Genomic DNA, 15,786 nt, shown 5'->3' with positions numbered 1-15,786 from the left:
ACAAAATAAGAAAAGTCAAAAAGAATGAAAATGGCATTCGTGTCATTTAAGGCAAACCTTCAATACAAATTCGAGTACGGCGCAATGACAAGGAATATACCTTATATGTTCAGCAAAATATTTCGTAAGATTTAAGGACCTCTTTAGCGTAGAATAAAAGATGTTTTGATAAACCCGACTTAAACGTGCAATGGTACGATAATTCATTCTACAAATATCGATGTTGGTCTTTTAGTTGTAAAGCCGCGTGGACTTCTAGGTAAACACTGACGTTTGGGAGAAATATACCGTCTCTATCTTCTAGACTAAACGTTTGAAACAAACGCAATGTCTCCATCTTCAGGGCGAAACAAGGAGACAGTGCGTTTCTCCGAAACTTTAATATTTACTTACAAGTTCATAAGGCGTTTCAACTCAAAAGACCAACATCAACATTTCACAGCCGCAAGAACCTCAATCTCACATTCGTTCTAAAGTTTTTTTTTTTTTTTGTACAGAAAGGCTCATGAAAAGGTTAACAACGTAACAACTGTAGATGTCTCTGATAATAATACGAAAGTCCACGACTACAGTCATCCCTAGGTAACAGTGGTACAAGCAAAATATTTTTCGTTCAAAACAGCCTAGTTGACAATCATTTCAAGGCAAACAACCTCTCAGCATTCTGTAACAATCTTTATCAAATGTGACCACTCGCGTCAATTAGTAGACGACATAGCGTCTATGAACTTGACAAGTATAATTAATACTGGGGATGAATTTAGTAACCCTAAAATTTCACAAGGGCTGACTCGATTTTGAAAGCAGGTCGATAGAGCCAAGTCCTTTAGCTGAACCTCTCAAAAAGCCATTCTGGTATCCTATAACAAAATATCTCATTCACAGTAAATTCTGAAATTATTTGCGTTGAGATTTTTTTCAGCTCCCCTCATCTGAGCAATCTTCCGTAGAACAAGCACTTGAAACCACGACTCGTGTGTCCCTTAGGAAAACACGTAACTGTCGTTGAGATGGAGGAGTCCCTGGACCAACCCTCGTGTTAAGAGGTAACTGTAAATACACCCTTATTTGTCTACCTCACTATAATGTCAGTGCTATGATTTTAACATGAAGAAAGTCACTTGTATTCATTTTTCCCTAGTGCTTAATCAAACACAACGCCTCACAGATGTTTGTGGAGTTGGTTGGTTAGCTTCAAACTCCGGCTGCTTTAGCTCCGAAAAAGAGCCTTGTGCCCTAGGGCATGTCTGGATATTGTAGTGATGAAAAAAATCCTATCCTGCAGGGATTCAAATCCAGTTCGTCCAGCCCGTTTTATAGTCTCTATGTCTATTTTTAATGAGCTAGTCGTCATATTTTCCGCAACTTTCTGCTAATGCCTAAGTAACTAGACCGAATTTAAGAAATTATTAAGTCTCCAGCTCTAAATAGTCTTAGGTGATGACAGCGTCGTTACTAAACCAGAAATAAATACCAACCGAATATCTACTGAAATTATATTTTATATAATTAATTTATATGGCTTTTAGTGCAGTATAGTGAACAGTTTCATAATTATTCTCCATCTCATTCGACAGCGAAATTTTTAGAACGGCAGCTTAGGATATGGCGTTTAACGATACTGGTACACGATAAAACCAATCATCATTAAACCACGCATTAAGTCAATTACAAACATGCAGTTTAAGAATGTAGCGTGAACAACTTGCCAGAAGGGAAATAGGCGGGTCCACCGGTCACCAGGCAATCTCGCGCCAAGCCTCTATTCCAGATGTCCAAAGAGTTTGTACGTTTTAAGTAACTCGTAGGATCTTACCTGATTTAACTGCATGATGATATGTAGATCCAGATTCGTTAATCCAACACTGGAACTGGAAGAACAGAACACACACACTTATTGACTGGTTTATAACATGCCAAACACACAATGTTACGTCAACAGCACAAAACAAATAACTGAAACCAAAAGCTAAACACGTGAATATTATCCTCTGTTACAAGCGTAAAAAAAAGCATGTTGGACACAGCTCTTCTAAACGCGTGGAAGAAACAAGCTGAATATCACACACATACAATTAAAACGTCGCAAATGCGTAATGTTACATTGCAGCGACATTTATAAAAATGTAACACAGAGAAAATTAATGTAAACTTATTACTAACGTAAGTATAATTAATATTGTCTAATTTAACGCGTGTTTCCTGAAGCGAGGGAACGCCACGCGTGTTGTCAGCTTGACAGTTGACTGTCTGTAGCACGAGGCTTGTGAGAGCCACCCACACAGTTAGCGCACGCGCTCAAAGCACTTAACAACATGACGTTTCCAGCACTTGTGTGATACTCTTCCTAAGCAAGCAAATCAACCACCCACGCACCCACCAAACATCGTCTCCCTCATTTTTACAATCGAGACTATGGAAAAAAAATATTAAAATTATTCAACCACTGTATCTCTTGAGTGAAAATATGACGGCCCGTAACCCACTAATACGGGCTGGCCTAACCTAACCTAACCTAACCTAACCTAATCTAACGCTTGACTACGTGACACGTATGAGTGCTATTTATTTTGAATTCTGGAAATCACTGATATTTCTTTTACTTAATGAGTCATTTACGACATTGCAACTTTTTCTCAATCAAATCAAAATTCCCAGAGAAATTTAATCAATATTAAAATGCTTTTTAGTGATTCTGGTCTTGGAGTGCCGAATTTCTAAGGTATTCTCTACTGGTTAGAAATTACAAGTTAGGCTACATGTTGGGGATTAAAACACAGCCTCATTCATGACGATTTCACAAGTGGAATAATATGATTAGTCCTTTGAAATATTAATACGACAGACCAAAGTGAAGCAACCGTGTAACACTCGTCATTTACATTCAGCTAAAATTGATACGTGCATTTGGAGAATGTAGTGAGGCATTGAGATAATATCTTACACCATTCTGAGTAACCTATTTGAAAGTAAATTCTTGTAATTTCAATCTTCAATTACCACATGCCTTCCAACGTTATACATGTGTTCGTTCCTGCTATAAGCTACTCTAGGAGGGATGATATAACATTTAGAGCAGTTTCAAAAACGAGAGAAAAATACATTTCAGCTGAATTTACCTGACACAGAATTTCTTGTCTTAAAGTGGATCACTAAGAAGTAAAAATTTTTCCATGAAACTGAAATATGCAGCACGTATAAATCCATAAAGTGGAAAATAATATGGGATGAGAACAGCCTATTGATTGTAATTTATTTTTGCTAATTAATAACTGTGATATTGATGACCAAGTAAAACCAAATGCAGTAAACAGTTTTGTTGTTGTTTATTCAAGAAGAGAAAAACTTGGACACCTTTCCCCAATCACCACTTTAATTGTGGAGCCTTCGTGATTCTCATTTATCGCATTTGTCGGTCCAACTGAGTACACGAGCTAAAAATCTAGATTAGAAATTACCTGTTAAAATTGCTCGAAATAAGTGTATTCGTTAAGAGGAGAGTAATATACGTTTTCCCGGAGTAACTTAAGCTTTCTGATATCGAGTTTAATCTCAAGTAATGCCTTTCTTTAGAAAACGGATAATATAGGTCAATCTACATGGCATTTTAATCCTTATTATAAGATCAGTCTATTGAATATTACATCTTTTAGAAAAAGGTCACTTTTCTATTCGCCATTCCTTTCAGTTCGTAAACTAACTGGCTGACTGACTGAATAACACGTGACCTCTCCGTTATGCATTTGGTATTTCGTAAAGCTGTAACCAAAGGAGCCCCCAGAAATAGTAATCTGCGTGAACAAAGTAAGTCTTCATTGACGTGCATTATCGTGCCGTGCTGTAAAGGCAAGAAAACACATTTAATGATAATGCATTTCAATTATCCAGCAGTTGACAACACAAACGTGTGTCCAGTCCGCGAGCTAACAAACGCCAGCAAACGCATTTGAATCGCTTCTGCTGCTACGGTTTCCCGCGAAACCTTCCTCATTTTATTAGCGATGTGAAAGGAGTCTTTTGACGTCCATCGGGATGAACAATGAAATTAAATTGCTTCCAACTTTTTACCCTCCCTCTTCCCCCGACTTGGTTTCTTCATCTTTCTTGTGACCAAATTAATGCATTGTGGTACAGTTATTTTCCCTATGCTGCTGTCATATCTCTTTCTCTCCTGCGCCTTGCCTAATTGTAGTTCCGAATAAAATAGACGAGCTTTGTGTCCATGAGATGAATTGACTTTGCAGTAGCAAACTAGAACACAGTATGACCTTCTTCTTCGTCTCTCACCCCCATCGGGCCTATGGGGTGGTATCCACACGGTGTGATACTTCTCCCTATTCATCCCTTATCTTGCTTTGCTCCTACTCTTTATACCATTCAGAAGATGGAGACGGAGACAAGAATACCGTTGCACTGGCTACACAGACAATAGCAAAGACTTAGAGACTTTTTTTATTTTTTACTCTCACACTTTAATAACCATAATAGCTGACAAAACCGCTCTGATTCCGTGGACGAACGTAACACAAAAGCTCGATTCTGAATAGACAGACTCATTGTACGACGAACAAGAACCGTTTGTATGAAGGGTGTGTGTCTTTCTCTTCCGCTTTTGTCACAAGTTTTGGATTTCTGAAAGATTTCCGCGAGTGAGCGAACAGGAGAACGAGAAAGCGAGCCACCCCCCTCCCCCAGCCGCACCCTGCCCCGGAAGGGAGGAAGAGGGCCTCCATGAGGAGAACCTCCGTAGCCTCCTGCCTCGTCCGTGAGCACTTTCTATACAATAACGAGAGCAAGACAGAAGCAGTCGGCCTCTGATGTGTATGGTGATGGCAACTCCTGCAAATACAAAGCAACTTTCGACGAATTTTTTACACCCCCCCCCCCTCCTTTTCTATTTCTGTCTTCTCATTCTTCTCTTTCTTCGTCACCACCTCCATCGAGTCCTCTTCCTTCACAGATACCGACTTCCATTTTCCTGGCGTGTGTCAAACTTTCCGACAAGAAAGAATTTGGATTGAATGACTTCATACAAAAGGAGATACAATACAAAGATTGCTTGGAGAAGTCTCTGTTGTTGTTCTGATAAGGTAGCACAAAATACATTTTTATAGTAAAATAATAGGAAGTCTGTTTCGCGCAGACTCTCTCTGTCAAGTTGGTGCTGTCGAGAGATTCGTGTAGCGGTGTTCGAATCACAGCTGCGTTGGAAAGAGCCACACGATTCATTCTTCACAATGTTCATTAACAGGACAAGAAAAGGTTTAGAATTTGAGATACACATCGCCCTGATGATGGAGGTAGCAAGGACCTCTAAAAAAAATGCCACCAGACTACACGGCGTTAAAACCCTTCTTTATACTCGCCGTCATGAGAACGTCAAATCCTACAAGGAACCTTGAACACCCGAGCACATGTCTGATAGAACACAAATATTTATGCATTTGTACTTTGATAATGCCAAAATACAACTGTAAATTTCACTACCAAAAATTAATTTTACAAAAAGTCGTAGTCGAGTAATTAGTGGCATGTTCTTGCGTTTATTCGGGAGACCTGGAGACCGAATTTCCAAACAGGATTTTCGTGTTGCTACTCTGCGTCTCAGTGCAAATACTGGAATATTACCTTATAAATAACCGAGACCTTTTTTTTTTTTTTTTTACCAAATCATTCCCGATCTATGTTTCAGTCATCCCATCATTCGCCATGTGTATTTGTAGAAAGTGTAATGAAATAGCAAAGGAATAAAATAACAAAAATTAAATATTTCCAACTCATAATTAAGATAACCACTGAAACGTTGTATTTATACTCAGAAGCGTTGAGTCCAATGAGGACCAAAGTTCGAGTACAGGTAGATTCATGAAATAAGTGTATAGATTTTAGGTTAAATAACATGCTATATAATTAATCACATGATTTCCTCATCAATCGATTTTTCGTGACAAATGATTGGACCCAGATTGAGAGATAATGGTTTCAGTTTAATGCGTATTATGAAGGAACATTATAGCCCGTATTTTATCTTCTTGAAATTATATAACTTAAGAATAATGTAATAAACTATACCCTCCTTCAGACTTGGGAGTATCTAACGCTGGTGAAGATTACAATTAATGTAGAAAAGACACGCAATTAAACTAACATAAACCTCCACTACAGCAGAAGTAACCGTAGATTCAGCACCGCCAATTCGTCATTGGATATGACCCTGAGCCATTTCCCAATACCCATAATCGATCTCCCCCAAGACCAGTCTTACAGTTACCCCTTCAATATCATCTTCCAAGCGTAATATTTCGAAAATGTTTTTACATAAATTTCTGCATGTATTCCTTGTTTCCCATCATTATAGCAAAAATTAAATCCCATCGTATCCTCCTGGATAGATTTCCCTGTCGTAACAATATTAAGTGATCTGTGAAAATTTCCATTTACTTCATTTCATCTGTCTTAGGTCCCGGATAATTTCCTGGTAATTTTGTGTTCAGATTCTTCTCTGAAAGAAATTGACCACTTTTCACAACCACACAAAACACATGACAAAATTATTTTTTCATATAACCTGATTTTCAGCGTTTTGGAATTAAGACTGAATGAAAATAATTTTTTAACTGTATAATAACAATCATTTTCAGAATTTATTCTTCTCGTAATTTTATCACGATCTCCATTTATATTCTTTATTATTGTTCCCGCATGTATTCCCAAGCATTTTATAGTACATACCTAAAACTACATTGTGACTTTGTTACAGATTTTTGGTTCGTGTCATATTCATCCCGTCTGATTTCTAAGAACCTGAAAATTAAAGTGTACAAAACAATAATCTTGCCTGTTGTTTTGTATGGGTGCAAAACATGGTCTCTCACTCAGAGGGAGGAACACAGATTGCAGGTGTTTGAGAACAGGGTGTTGAGGAGGATATTTGGACCTAGGAGAGAAGACGATGGGGAGTGGAGAAAACTGCTTAATGATGAGCTTAAAAATCTGTACCCCTCCCCCAATATTGTCAGGGTGATTAAGTCGAGAAGAATGAGATGGGCTGGGCATGTAGCGCGCATGAATGGGACAAGAGGTGTGCACCGAGAAGCCTGAGGGGAAGAGACTCTGGGGAGACCTAGACGTAGATGGGAGGATAATGTCAGGCGTGATCTATGGGAGATAGGAGTTGAAGGAGACTGGATTTTGATGGCCCAGGACAGGGTCCGGTGGAGGGCTTTGGTTAATTCGGTGATGAATCTTGTGTTCGGTAAGCCATATAGTTAGTTAGTTAGTTAGTCATATTCATGTGTTACCTAAACTTAATTTCAGGCAAGAACTTTCCACTTAAATTTCTACACGCTAACAAGTATTGAAAAAATGCACCTTCTATACTCCCGTTGCAACAACGTCTGGTGAAGAAAAATTGAGATCAGTCGTTATCTGCTTCTGCAGCAGGGACGAGCAATTACCCCCATTCTGCCAATAGGACAGCTGAGCAACCCATTGATTACCTTCCCCCAACACACAGTTGCTCATTCTGCTTGGGATACAACAATGAAGCACTCGACCCAAATACAAAACAGGTGAAGCTATGCACTGAGAGGCTTTTGTACGTAACCATAGAAGCGATCATTTGCCAAACGAATGTTGTGCCCGGATAGGAGCAGAAATTGTCCGCAAGCAAAGCACCACAAGTCTGCCAACATTTGAGGCACATCACACTCAGTGCTCTGCTTAGATCTATTTTCATATCTTAGCTTTATTAACGTACTAGCGTCAAAGTTTACAGGAATGAAGCACTTTTGCGTTGAACATTAATACAATTCATTGCAGCACTATCTCTGCTAATTTCCTAGAATAAATCAATTAAAAGTGGAAATGTTCTCAGGCCGACTGAAGTCGGATTCCTGTCAAAGGCACCAACGCAAAACCTAACCTAACCTGACTCCAGACTACCGACTACCGCAAAATTCTGACATAGCAGGACTCCACCACTGACGCCACCACAGTCTCGTTTGTATTTCTTTTAATCATATTCGCCACCGTCAGAACGTAATTTGAAGTTTTTTTTCAAAATTTCACGAATGACGCACTAGAACACTAAGGCGAGATGGACATTGGCCATTATACAAGGAGTCGATTGCTTGCTACTGGTTATTACAAATGAGGCACTACAGTGTGTTAAATACTTGCTTAAAATCTGAGGTGTGTTTGCAGGAAGACAAGAACAGATCAACAAAGTTCCATACTATCGAGAGAGAGAGAGAGAGAGAGAGAGAGAGAGACTACAAATTTGGAATGCTGGAAAATTATTTGATGTTTATCAATTACAGTTTCAAACAATGTCTGAACAAATAGTTTTCAAAGTCCCAGTTTAAAATCTCGGATCGAGCAAAGGCCTGACCGGAGTCGTCTGTGGTTTTCAACCAATCGCTGTACGCAGACTCCATAGTAATATCTTAAAATAAACCATGACCTTGTACATCCTCGTCATTCACCTTTCATATCAACCCTACCACTTCTCATGGATAGAAGGATGGGTGAGCCTTGTAACTGATTCAGAAACGGTGGCAAAGAAAGTAGTCCCCAAAGGGGATCACACTTTGGTCGCCCAGTACCAGTCAGTCACTTTACTGATTAATCTATCTAGACTCATAAACAGACGGCACAGTCCACTGCTAAATAAATCATGAAAATGTTTCTCTCTTTTCGCCGAATGTGTGTATGCACGTCCTGTACGTCCCATGTGTTATCTACGAGAGATTATCTAAAGTTCATACGAAGGCGTTAAGTGTTGTTAATAACTGACTTTCAAAGTTAAAGAAGTTGGTTTAATTTTAGTATATTTTTGTCCTAATAGATTTTTCGGCATCGTTAATTAATGTCTGAGTAAATCTTGAACCTCAAACTATGATTTAATGTCTACTTCAAGTAACTGTTAGCTATTCAGCTGTCAATAAATTCTCTCTCGTAATCCCGCCAATGTATTGTACCCAAATGAATCCAGTTCACATCTTCACAACCGGGGCCCTTCGTTAAGAAGGCATTTAGCGTCCTCGAACGAGCATCACACACGAAGAACAGCAAACTGCATAAAAGCTGTCGCAAAGAGTCTGAAGGCGAACAAGTGGGAAATTCTGATTAAAATTTCATAATACAGTAAAACCTCTCTAGGTTGGACACTTGTGGTTCCACGAAAATGTGTCCAACTTACAGAGGTGTCCAAGATAGAGGGAAAGAGAATATCAGATTGTGGTCTAATGACAATTACTTACATACACTAACTGCTGTAGGCTTACTTAAATTAAGAATTAATGACAATAGTATTAATAATAATCTTTTGAAGCCCACTTCCATGCATTGCACATTACACCCCAGCCTCAATAACATTTTCTAAAGTTAATTCCACCAATTTTCGCCTCCCCATCACAAAAAGAAAAATTCCATTTCTGTTAACACAGTCTGAACTCAAATGCAAGCTCAGTACTGATGGAGTTAAAACTGTGTCTTCTGCGATACTGTAGTCCAGTTAAGGGTTCAGCAAAAGAATGGTTAAACACTTGCAATGCATTTCAATGCTGGGTTCAATGTCCATAAGACAATCCTCTAGAGAGGAGGCATTCATCAGTCAGAAATTCAAAATAACAAAATATGTAACTGAAAAACTTTCCCTGAAAAGCATCGAAGTTAAGTGCATGAACCTGTCCAACTTACAACAAAAGAGGTGTTCAAGTTCCAGGATAAAGGAGTGTCCAAGATATAGGGTATTGTGGACATGTAAAATTATAGGATATTCGCCGGTTCCAATTAAAAGTGTCCAATATAAAGGGGTGTCCAGGATATAGGGGTGTCCAACTAGAGGGGTTTTACTGTATGTGTTTGTTTATAACGTGCCTTACACTTTCATTTATCATGTAACATCATCTAAGCGTGTGCTACTTTCGTTGTTCATAGCTCGCATTTGAACAATGTTTGGATATTTCGTAGGCCTATACGGGTTACTGCCCGAAAATAAGCTCATTTCTGAGTTAATTCGGAAATATTGATCCTTCTAATGTATTACACATGAGAAACATACTGTCTACACCTTCAGGGCTTAAGCCGGGTGACCAACATCGACATTTTAAACCTCTTATCTCACAGCTTATTTGAAACTTCACACTGCACAGTTAGGTCCTTCCCTTTAGTCTTCGGATTACAGAACTGAAATCATTTTAGAAACTAAATGCCCTATAAAGTCTAAGAAAGTACAACAGTTAAAAAGAGATGTGTGTATATCAGCAGATATTAGAGTAAATAAAAGAAGAAACTATTCGAGCAAACACTGGTGAGAATTGGAAATGATGTCTTTATGTTAATGTGAGTGACGTCCCATCCCCTCACGACGTATAAGCGACTAGGGAAGTACATTGAATGACCGTCTGTCTGTTGGTCCCTCTACATGCAGTGAAGCAGCCCATTACGGACTACCAATGAAAAGAACAAGCACATTCGCATCACAATGGAGAAAAAGTGCTAACTGGTTTACATTATGCAAACAAAAGTTTCATATAGGCAGAGGGAACTCAGCAAGATATAAATGGATGCGCACGCAGGAAGAGAAATTGCAGTATAGAAAAGAATAGAGTTGGAAATAAAAGAAGTACGGATGGAAACAACAATAATGTGAATGCGCCCAGGATCGGCTATTGTTCTCAAAGGTTTTCTTTTAACTTGGGAATTCTATAAGTATTCTCATATCAGACGATCATAAGGGGTTAAGAAATGGGGAGACGCCGAACGTACTCTCAAAGATACGGATTAAGTTTAACGTGGATATTGCCTCCAGAAGAATGAGCTTACATGAACACTCAATTCACGTGTGTTTCCGTAACGGATACAAAGTATATAGTTTTAACATTTTTCAGAAATTTAGTTCACACAATATACACACACATAACAATAAACAGAATAAGAACATATAAAACCTTTCTCGGCCTACTCAGATGGGTCCATCACAAAAAAGGTTCATCTCGGTCACGGGAGGCCCAGTCCTGAGGACAGAAACAAAAAAAGTTCCCGAAAGTTTTCTTTTAATTATAGAAGACGATCGACGTCCAGAAACCCATGAAAGCCGTAATGTACCATCGTCAGGACCCTTTAAAATACATCAAATTACATTAGCGAAACGATCAGAAAAGCAGGAAAACGCAGCAGAAATGTTACACGATGTATGTGTTTTCTAACTTATTTAAGTGTGCTTAGAAACATATATTGAAGGATCAGTGTTAGATTTTTCTAAACTCATTCGAAGGAAAATAACTTTATGACGTCATCTCAACAGAAGAACCACAAAGTTCAAAACAAAGGACTTTCAGAGAATCACCCAACAGTGGTTGTTCGGCTGACTTTTTTGTAACAGTTCGCAAGAGAACTACTTTGAAAGGAGCAAACAGCGCGAAATATCAGAAAGCGTAAAAAAAAGGTCCGTCCAAAACCTGTTGGTCACACTTCGTAGCTGAACCTAAAAGAGGCTAATTATAAATAATTATATATAAAACTTGCTGTTTCTTAAAGGTACCTGTCTGTACATTTCTTAGTCACGTAATCGTATTAGACTATTGAGCTGCTTTAATAGTTCCCCATACATTGCTAATTTCCATTATTTTCTGTTTGAATTTATGAAAGTCGGTGATCTCACCTTAGGAGACGTGCTCTGTTTGTTCCAGACAGCTGAAAGCATGGCGAGCGTGCCTGTAAGCCACTTCTAACACTGGCCGGTTTTAATTCCTACACGTGTCAGTCTGACTGCATTGTATTTCTCCGGTAAGTGCACTAGTACAAATGTAATCTGCCTTTTAGTCAAAATGCATGTTCTGAATGACAGATAGAGGGAGAGCTTTGTTACACTGGAAGTTACTACGTCAGAACACAATGAATTTATCTCGCAACATTTCTTTCTCTTTGTGAATTTGAATATAAAGTGAGAAGAATGGAGACACCCGCCAACATTTCTGCAGCAAAGTTAGCAAGGTACCAATGTTTCGGACAATAAATTCGCCTACCACATTTGAACTAGCCTACTTCTCTATGGACAGTGTTTATTTTGCAAAGGCCATGCTATAGATCAGGCGGCTAGACGCTGACTTCTCATCGCGGTGAACCGGATTCAATTCCGGGTGACATTTCAAGTGTGATTAGTGGTGGATGAAGTAGCACTAGAACGGATTTTTCTTATAGTTCTTCAACTTTTTTGTGTTAAACGTCACTCCACGCTCATCTATCACCGCTCCATAAGGATTGCAATAGCCGTGACCAAACAGCACTCATGATTATACCCTTGGTCCAAGTTCGGGGTTTTGCCTGTGACTTGACTGATCTTGGGGTAAAGGCAGATTAGTTTTATTCAGAAGAAGCTGTCTTCTGGGTTATTGCGCCATGCAGAAAGGTAGAAGTTTACCGACATTTCAGATATGTTAAATGACTCCATCATCAGGTATATAGGAACTTGAAATCTCACCAGTCCGATAACTGTTTTTCGTTTCTTAAACTATCAGGATTTATTCCGCTCTTCGCTGGTACCGGACCTTTATGTTACTCTCTTCTGACGTATTCTTATTTTGTTGTTTATTTATTATTTTGAAACTAATCGAGGCAGAACAAATAGAATGATTATGCTGAAAGTGTTACCATCCCTAATTTTAATTACACAGGGCACCACTTCAAATCCCAATGTGACCTATTAGTTTAGAATTGTCCGTTCTTTTCCATAACCTCTCAAATGGACCTACGAGCTGGTACCTTCCCAAGACGAAGCGGAAATCGCCGAATAGGCCGGCGAGAGCCCTGCTATCTCTACGCCACTCAATCGGCTTTCACCAGCTGAAGGTGTTTTCATCCCAGACGACAACGCATCATCGGAAATCTCGCGTCGCACCTACCGAGAGACTGTACTACGAGCCGGTGCAAGCCGACTCCTTCCTCTGCATTGTCGAGTTCTGTCATCCAGCAAGTAGCCTGTTCATCTCTTTCTTGTAGAACAGCAGTCTGATACTAGTGCTTCTGTTGTTACTACTGCTGCATTGTCCTCCTGCAGAACTGCGCAAGTTCCGCTGTTGTACTGCATGGACCTCTCGAAGGGTCTGAATAGAAGCCTCACAAAGCGCTATACATTTGAGAACAATAATCCGAGCTTCCCCCTCCACATCAGACACCCACCCCCACCTTTCTCCTTTACGACGGGAGTAAAGAAAAGAGTTAGTTCTGATACACAGAGAGTCCTCCTCCCCCTCCTCTTGCCTCGTCTCAACCTCCTTTGCCTTTTGTCCATTTTATTCATATGCTAACTCTAGCCGCTCATTACAATAGAAACTTGTATTGTCCTCTTCTGTGTAGTATAAGATAGCTTCTACAATGTATGGCAGGCTTCTATACTTGTTTTATAACTCGGCAAGATCGTGGTAGCAGGTCGTGCATTGTTCTCTGGAGTCAGGCAAGGCGGTTGGTTTCTGATGTAGGCCATGACTCAGACAGTTCCACCTCAATGCCTCAATGCCTTAGAGGTTCTTTCTGGTTACCCCTCGATTGTTCTTCGGAAGCTGTCATAATGTTGATACTGGCTTCTCATTGTGGACACGAGGCAGTTACTGTTACTACTGCCAATAGACGTGCTCCTATTGTCATTTTCGGTCTCCCCTTTTATATTGCGTCTAGGTGGACCATGACAATAGGTAATGTCTGTTTCACACCCATAGCCATAATAGCTACACCTGAATTTCTTCGTGTTCTCTTCTTCGTATAAGAGAAGACATGACAGATTTACAAGGTTAGTAACTTGCTCTGTGCGGAAATGATTAGGTAACAAACCACATAATAGACTACTTGATTTGCCACAAACCGGTTTCTGGGTAACGTACCAAATTGAATCTTCACAACGAGTACCTGAAAATAATCTACTTTTCAAAACAGGTTGATCCGGATAAAATTCGCCCAAATTAGGGGTTGAATAATATGAATCCTACATCGTATTCAGGATGTCCCGGGTTCAAATATCGACTCCGAGATCGGGTTTCCTGGCTAAGGTTTTCACATAAGGCAAATGCTGTGACAGTGCCTTAAATTAGGCCACGACCGCCTTCGTCCATGGCCATTCCAATTTTCTCATTCGTTAATTATCCATTCATCCGAGGCTTCGCAACGTTAAATAAACTAGAACATAATCTGGAATCGAACCTAGTTATTCTCTAAGGGTGTGAAAATTATTCGTTTATCACAAGTGCGTTGTACACTATTAACCTCCTGGTGCATTGTATTCCCTAACTTGGTTTCAATCTCGCATTCTTCAAGAGATGGCTGTCACACGGAGATATCTGCACAATGGTCTTATTTTACATGTTACTGTCTGTCAGTGGCCGGAACTGAAGCCATAACTATTTGAATAATATCGTTGTAAGCTACACAATCGATTGTTAGCACACATATTCAATATTAAAAATTTTCGATTTCGAACACGACTAACGCCATTTAGTATCGAAAATAAAATCAACAAATAGAGTGCGAAGGGAATTAATAAGGAACTTCGTGCAGCAGAACAATTCTTGAAAAGCTAATAGTTGCTCACATATTCACAAAATGTACGACTTTTATGGAAACCGAATGTTCATTACCTTCTTCACAAGAGCTCATCACTGGATCTCATCCTCAGAAACTTGAATTATAACCACACACTTCCACTTTATTTCTTTAAGATACGTTTCAATGTTATTCCCCAACTAATGTCTTCCAAACTGTCTCCTTCCTTCAATTTTCAAACTAAACTTCTGTATGCATTTCTTATAACAATCAAGGGTGCTACATATTCCGTAAAATACCTACGATTTATTTTCAGTGTGGAATGGAACCCATACCTTTATTTTAAAGTTACAAGGCAGTGTACAGAATATAGTGGTTTTAGAAATTTGTAATTATATAAGCCTAAATAACAAAAATAGTTTGTATTAAATTTGTGCGACGTAATGAATTCTTTAAGGAATCTGCATAAAACTGTTTTTGTTAATTTAGCATGGTAATAAGAATGGGCTACTAGGAACGACCCGTTCTTCAAGTGCCTGAGCACTGCGGGTCCCAACTTTTCATTGGCTCGATCTATAGACATTCGATAGAACTCCTTGGATGAGGGATCGGTCCGTCGCAAGGTCTCTACCTGTACACAGGACAAACAACCATGGTTTGAGTGGGATTCGAACCCACGGTCCCAGCGACCAAGCGGCACAAGGCCCACGCCTCAGAACGCGCGGCCACTGCGGACCCCAGGTTACATATATGACGGTAAAAGTTGGCTGAACCTGTAACGCTAGTAACTTGTATTCTACAGATGACCGTGTGTTATTTAACGTGGTTAAATAACATACGATCCATCTGCTACACGTACAACCAAACCTTTATGGGAGCGACTACAGAACAATACAATAGCACGGACCAATGAAACAAGGTGAATATACACTGTGCATATTAGGCTAATTAGAAGATGAGCTGGTACAGAAAGACAGAACATAGAAGTGAATATGGGGAAGACAAAATCGTTAATGTTGCACTATTCTTTGGAAGAAAATTAGAGAAATGTGATGAGTGTATAGAAATATAAATGGGGGACGAGAGGAGAGGTGTTATGTGGTGGAAGGTCGAGGTATGGAGACTGGGGGGGATTAGGAAAGACAGAGAAAGAGGAATTTGGATGATTTTCAGGGAAAAGATGAGCCGGGATAGTTCAGTTAGTATAGTGACTAGCTACGGGCTGGACGACCGGGGTTCGATCCCCGA

The 15,786-nt window shown here is 39.5% G+C and overlaps 1 long non-coding RNA gene across 1 annotated transcript in view; it reads right to left on the bottom strand.

Moving 5' to 3' along the window:
* Positions 1-15,786, bottom strand: part of LOC110841323 (uncharacterized) — a 498,304-nt gene that overhangs the window by 434,981 nt on the left and 47,537 nt on the right. Inside the window, exon 2 of the long non-coding RNA XR_015536924.1 lies at positions 1,817-1,871. This is a non-coding gene — a long non-coding RNA (uncharacterized LOC110841323). The remainder of the gene's footprint in view (positions 1-1,816; positions 1,872-15,786) is intronic.

This window comes from Zootermopsis nevadensis, unplaced genomic scaffold (assembly GCF_977971745.1).
Source record: "Zootermopsis nevadensis isolate Lab colony 2312 unplaced genomic scaffold, Znev_1.0 Znev_ptg000024l, whole genome shotgun sequence".
Taxonomy (NCBI): Eukaryota; Metazoa; Arthropoda; class Insecta; order Blattodea; family Termopsidae; genus Zootermopsis; species Zootermopsis nevadensis.
The sequence above is the reverse complement of the archived record's forward strand: the minus strand, read 5'-3'. Positions and strand labels throughout refer to the sequence as shown.